Genomic DNA, 6,670 nt, shown 5'->3' with positions numbered 1-6,670 from the left:
GTGGCTCAGATGCTAGAGTCTGTCTGCAATGTGGGAGACCCAAGTTCAATCCCTGGGTTGGGATGATCCCCTGGAGAAGGAAATGACAACCCACTCCAGTATTCTTGTCTGGAAAATCCCATGGACAGAGGAGCCTGACAAGCTACAGTCCATGGTTTCACAGTCAGACACAACTGAGCAACTTCACTTTCACTTTTGCTTTCTGCCACAAGGGTCATGTCATCTGCATATCTGAAGTTATTGGCAATTCTCCCAGCAATCTTGATTCCAGCTTGTGCTTCATCCAAAACAAAGTTGGGTTACAGTAATTCCCCATTATCCACAGTTTCACTTACTGTTGGTTTCCAAAAACAGTAAGCAGAATATTCTAGACGTAAACAAGTCATAAATTCTAAATTGCATGTCATGCTCAGTAGCATGATGAAATCTCACAATGTCCTGCTCAGACCTGCCTAAACATGAATCTTTGCTTTGTCCAGTATATGTATTCTGACTGTAAATCAACATTATTAGATCAGCTATAAGAGGATCACAGTACTTGTGTTCAGGTCATCTTTGTTTTACTTAATAACAGTTCCAAAGCACCAGAGTAGTGATGCTGCAATTCAGAGATACCAAAGAGAAGCTGTAGAGTGCTTCCTATAAATGAAAAGTTCAAAGTTCTTAACTTAATAAGAAAAAAAAATGTGTACCTTCACTGTTAAGATCTATGTTAAGAATGAATCTTCCATTGGTGAAATTCGGAAGGAGGAAAAAAATTCACTCTAGCTCTGCTGTCACACCTCAAACTGCAAAAGTCAAGGCCACAGTGCATAAGTGCTTGGTTAAGATGGAAAAGGTGTTACATTTGTACATTAATTTTCATCACAGTATATTGCTATAATTGTTTTCTTTTATCATTAGTTATTATTTTAATCTTTTACTGTGCATCATGTATAAATTGAACTTTATCATAGGTGTGTATGTGTAGGAAAAGACTATATATATATATATATATATGTAGTTTGGTACTACCCTTGGTTTCATGCATCTGCTTGGGGTCTTAGAATGTATCCCCCATGGATTAGAGGGGGTTATTAGGAAGCAGTCGAACTCTAGGTATTGGGGAAATTGTTATTTAGGAAAATCCGGAATTGCAGAAAAAGCAACATAAAGACTTTAGGAAACTGTATTTCTCATTTTATTCTGCTTGGAATAGTCTAGAATTAGAGTAATCTGTAAAACACAGAAGTAACTCCAAAGATCATAAAGGTAAGCCTGTTTTTGAAAATGAATTGATAAATTAGCGGATGTTAATTCTAAGGAAAGGAGGACTAAAAGATGTGTGCCTGAAAATACTGATAGGATCATTACACAGAAGGAATAGTCATGTGATGCTTTGTTATCTGTTTTCAACTGGTTGCAATTATACAGATATTATTACTTCTAATTATGGAAGTAGGCACATATAAACACAGATGAACAAATATATAAATATATGCAGACATGAGAAAAATTTTCAAACAAGTTCAAATGATTTGATATTTCAAACACTGAAACTGCTGATTGTGGCAATACATTAAAAAAGCTGAAGACTGGTCAGGAGTATTGCATTGAGTTGGCCAAAAAGTTCAGTTGGGAAAGCCAAATGAACTTGCTGGCCAACCTGACAGAATGGTCATGCTCTGATTAATGGTTACAGTATATGACCTCCAAGAATTTTTCACTTTTGAAATTTTGAGTTAATTGGTTAACATGGAAAGAGCAAATGTTCAGCGTTAATAATAATACTGGAAAAATAATACATACTTGGCTAATAAGAGGTGGTTCTAGAAGCACTTAATAATTTATGTAGAGATGTAGATAATGGGGGGCAGGTGACGCTTTAAAAGATCAGAGTTTTTATAAACCAGTGCCTTCTCATTATTCATTGAATAATTTCTTCCCTAGAAAAGACACATGAGACTTCATGAGAAGTCCACTTTAAATTAATTCTACATTTCAGCCAATAAAGAATTACTTCAGCCTTGAACTTCAGAATGACATGGAGTGGCAGGCATCTCCTGTTTGAAAAAGATTCTTATTTAAGTGGTTTTCTGAGAAATATTTCAAGGCATTTTCAGTAAGACTGAAATCTGGTCAAGTAGTGTTTCAGTGTTGCTATATTCAGAACTGAATCATATATATGGAGTCATTTGTCAAAACAGAAGGACAAGTTTGCTTTATTTTTATAGTAAGACAAAAGAAAGCATTTTCTACATATTTTCTATGCGCTGTTATTTCTTCAGGATACAAAATTTATATTACTGAGACTAAAGTCATTTTGCTATAGGTTAAAATGAATCATTTTTATAGAAACTAGGTTTTAAAGCTCATTACACCCAAAGATTTCCATTATGATCTAATTTGAAATGAAAGTAAACAGAAATAATAATTTTATTCTTCTAAAATAAGAAGTCACTGTGCTTCAATAAAATATCACAAAACACAGTTATAGAGAAGTAACAAACTGGCTAAAAAGCACAACTCATGAACAATTATCAGCCATGTGAGAATCTATTATTAGTTCATAGAAAATCATCTTTGTCTATGAGGGATAACTTGTTGTTTTCTCATACCTAGGTAGTATTGTTTCCTGCCTTAAAAACACTCCACAAAGCAACTTTATCTGGAGTATTACAAAACTTAGAAGTAATATACACAGTGTATATTTATATATTACATATAGACTATCTAAAATTCAAAGAAAGCTACCATTATGTTGAACTTAGAACCAAGTACAGAAGTGGTGTGTAAGTCAAAATGAATTAAGAATGATGAAGTAGTCTACTTGAAGTGGTAGCTGATGGTTCCTGGGTAAACAGTAGAGAATAAACAGAAATTTCATAAACAGAAAAAAGTCAAATGATAAACTGAGAAAGCAATTGGTTGAGTTGACATTGTAAATCTTGGGTGCCTAAGACAGCTGCAGCCTAATCGTGTCCACAGCATTTGTAGCACTGACAAAAATACAGGAGTTTCTTTACTGTGACACAGGCCATTCAGTGAGACTTACTAAAGTGTAAATATATTCAAATTTTTATTTACAGTATTCTTAATACTTTGTACCTAGGTTCCCTCCTTGTTTACTCTGTGACACTATCTCTTAGGGGGGAAAAACGCATATGGAGATTCCAAATATGCCCAAGAGCTTAGGCACCCCCAGATTCTGGCTCCCAATAACCCAAGCCCCACATTTCTCATCACCTTATAGGGTCAGAACAACTGACATAGAGACCTCGAAATATCACATCATGAAGCATTGTGCCTCTATAATCAATCTTTGATTTATCAATAAGAATAGGATCTTTAGCACAGAAATTGTCCCTGTGAGGATTTGATATGAGAAGCCATATTTGAGACATTAAAAAAAAATCCCCTCAACAAGGACTTACTTCCCTATAGTATAGGGAACTGTACTCAGTATCTTGTAAAAACCCATGATGGAAAAGAATCTGAAAAAGAGTACACACACACACACACATAATTGAATCACTCTGGTGTACACCTAAAACTAACACAACATTGTAAATCAAGTGTACTTAAGTTTTTAAAAATCCCCTCAAGGGATGAGTTAGGTTAGTATCCTTTGGGGAAGAAACTACCGATTTTACAAAGAGAGTGTCTCAGCACTTGGAAATACAACATTATTACTGAAGTTCCCCAGTATGTCCAGAGGCTCAAGCAATCATTTGCTAACTCTATAAAGCACTTTGCTGCTAGCACTCACATAAACAATCCATAAAGTAAGGTTCTATAAAAATATAAAACATCCAACATACCAACATACTTTGTAGAAAGATTCCAGGATGTTCCTATTAATAAAATAGATATAAAGTTGCCTAAACCCATTTTGAAACAGGAAAAGTTAAAGTGTTAGCTGCTCAGTTGTGTCTGACTCTTTGCAACCCTATGGACTGTCCATTCTCAACCCCATTCTCTGTCGTGGAATTCTCCAGGCAAGAATACTGGAGTAGGTAGCCATTCCCTTCTCCTGGGTATCTTCCCAACCCAGGGATAGAACTAGGTCTCTTGCATTGCAGACAGAGTCATTACCATCTGAACCACCAGGGAAGCCCATTTCCTAAGATCATAATTCCTTCACTAACACTACAATAAACATCTATCAATATATAATAGAATGGTTGTGTTCAAATAACCAGAGAATTCATTGTATTAAAAAAAGTTTTTACTCCACTTTGAGGACATTAAAAATAATATCAACCTATACTTTGAAATAAATATATTCAGAGTCCAAAGTAAAAGTCCAGATTCTCTTAGAAAAATGAAACTTTACCTAAGGAACAACAAAGTCAGCCTTGAAAAGTGGCAATTCCAGTACTGATCAATACTAATACAAAATCCCAGAGTATCTTCACAGGTACTGTCATTGCAGATCTAACATTGCAGATCTAGATGAATAGACTTTTTTTCCTGTCTTATTAACATAGTGTAATTATTGTGGTTTGACGTTTGATGTTCTATAGCATATTTTTGTCCAAGTTTTTAAGAAATTGTTCTCAATTTTTCTTTTTATCAAAAAATATACGTATTTGGTTTCAATAGCTTTTTCTAAATGGTTATATTCAAGTTCAGAAATACCTCTGAAAGATGAATGGGATTCATTCTAGTACTTATACCAAGATAATATTCTTGGTAGTAATTCTACCAGGAATTTTCATTAATGATATAATTTCTTAAAAGTTTATGACTTATGTGAGAATTCTGTACTCTGATAAAATAAGATCACAAGTCCAAAACAAATTCAAGTCAGAAATCTCTGAAGGATAACTGGTTATAAATCTTTCTGTGATATCCAAGTTGACTTGATTAGAACTACTATCTTTGTTTATGTAACTTGAATATTATTTCACTTAAAAACTTGATTTGTGGTTAAATGAGATTTGTAACCTAAAACAATTGCCTGGCCAAAGGCAGCTCTGAGACTGACAGTCACATTTTAGAAAGGTGTTTCGTGCAAACACAAAGAAATTTCAACAGCTGTTAAGTTACAGTGGTCAAAGTTTTGCAATTTCAAAATCCAAGCTGTTAGTCTAGAAAAACTAAAGACTTGAATTTTATGTCCCAGAGGTATTTCATCAGATAATTCATATTGTGATCATAGCTTGCATCCTGCCTTCCTTCTTACTTCCCACACAGATTCCCCATGCTTCTCTGAGCCCCGTTTCAGCCCTGACACGTTTCCTCCCATCACAAATCCTTCACTCATTCATTACACATCCTCTGTCTCCTGCTTTCACCAACCTTCTCAGGCTGACACATATTTATGCATTTTCTAGTCATTTTACTTTTTCTTTAGCGCTAAGATGGACTTGTCTCTATCATTTCTTCTGCTGTTTATATACCTGTGTACATGCTTTGTCTTTGTCTGTGAATAGGTAAGATTTTATATATACTCATTGTGTTCAGATTTTCATTAGATAATTGTGTTTTTCTTTTAGTTGATGAGTTCCTTGAGAGCACAATGATCTAATTCACTTTGATAGTCTCTTGGTGACTAAATAGTATCTGGCATGTAATAAATGCACAACACATATTTGTTGAATGAATGAATGATATATAAATTATTGGAAAACTAAATGGAAAGAAAAAACCAATGGGAATTTGATATTATTTCTGAAAGTAACTTCTCTTCAATATTTGATACATATAAATACTTTGAAAAACTATAATATGTAAAATGTTTAAGAAAAATACATTAGGACACATGTATTCCCATGTCAACATAATTGACCTAAAAAGACTGAAATTTCCTCATTTCTAAAATGAATTCATTTACAAAGTTTATTTAACATAAATTTTAAAAATATATATATTGCAAAGAAAGAAAGTGCTTTATCTATCTTTGACCCAAATATCCCCAAGGCATGAGCTTTGTATTTGCTACAGAAGGAAATGGCAACCCACTCCAGTATTCTTGCCTGGAGAATCCCATGGATGGAGGAGCCTGGTGGGCTACAGTCCACGGGGTCGCAACGAGTCGGACACGACTGAGCGACTTCACTTTCCTTTACTTTCATAGTTTTAGAATAGCATATCTTTGTTAGGAAACAAACACAAGAGTGGTTTTACTTAAGTAACATCTATTTTGAGACAAGACATTTGCAGAGTTAGGAAATAACACATAGGCCATAGCTACTACACAAACACAAATAGCCTAATAATTTATTAAAATGGTATGCTAAACATGTTTTTTCCCTGAATCCTCTATTAGTGAGGCTGTCACTTTTATCTATAGCTGATTTTCACTTCTTTTTATAGCTCTAATGTTTCAAGTCAGGAAAAAACTTATTGATTTTCTTAGCATTAACCTTCCAGTGAACTAGTTATAACTTTACAATATATTATCAAGCAGATAGATCTTTTTTTTTTTTTCTAACAGGTAACACTCAGTTTCCTCTAAACACTCCTATAGATGCACATTTGCAAAAGCATTTTAATTTCATGTATGGGGTTGATTATTATATATACCAGATTTCAAAATAGAAAATCTTTTCTTTATGATTCACACTTTAATTTTATTTCCCAAGAAATGCCTTTCAAAACTATCAATATTTATAAAAGCATTATCAGTAAAAATTAAAAATTTTGTATATAGTAGAAACTATAATGAGTTATGGCACTTTAAAAG

The 6,670-nt window shown here is 33.7% G+C and overlaps 1 protein-coding gene across 1 annotated transcript in view; it reads right to left on the bottom strand.

Annotated features, from left to right (window-relative positions):
• The window catches only part of FAM19A2 (family with sequence similarity 19 (chemokine (C-C motif)-like), member A2), a 518,652-nt gene that overhangs the window by 96,147 nt on the left and 415,835 nt on the right, over positions 1-6,670 (bottom strand). The window lies entirely within an intron of this gene.

The sequence above is a fragment of the Bison bison genome, unplaced genomic scaffold (genome assembly GCF_000754665.1).
Source record: "Bison bison bison isolate TAMUID 2011002044 unplaced genomic scaffold, Bison_UMD1.0 scf7180017864163, whole genome shotgun sequence".
Classification (NCBI taxonomy): domain Eukaryota; kingdom Metazoa; phylum Chordata; class Mammalia; order Artiodactyla; family Bovidae; genus Bison; species Bison bison.
This window is presented reverse-complemented; position numbering and strand designations above follow the sequence as displayed.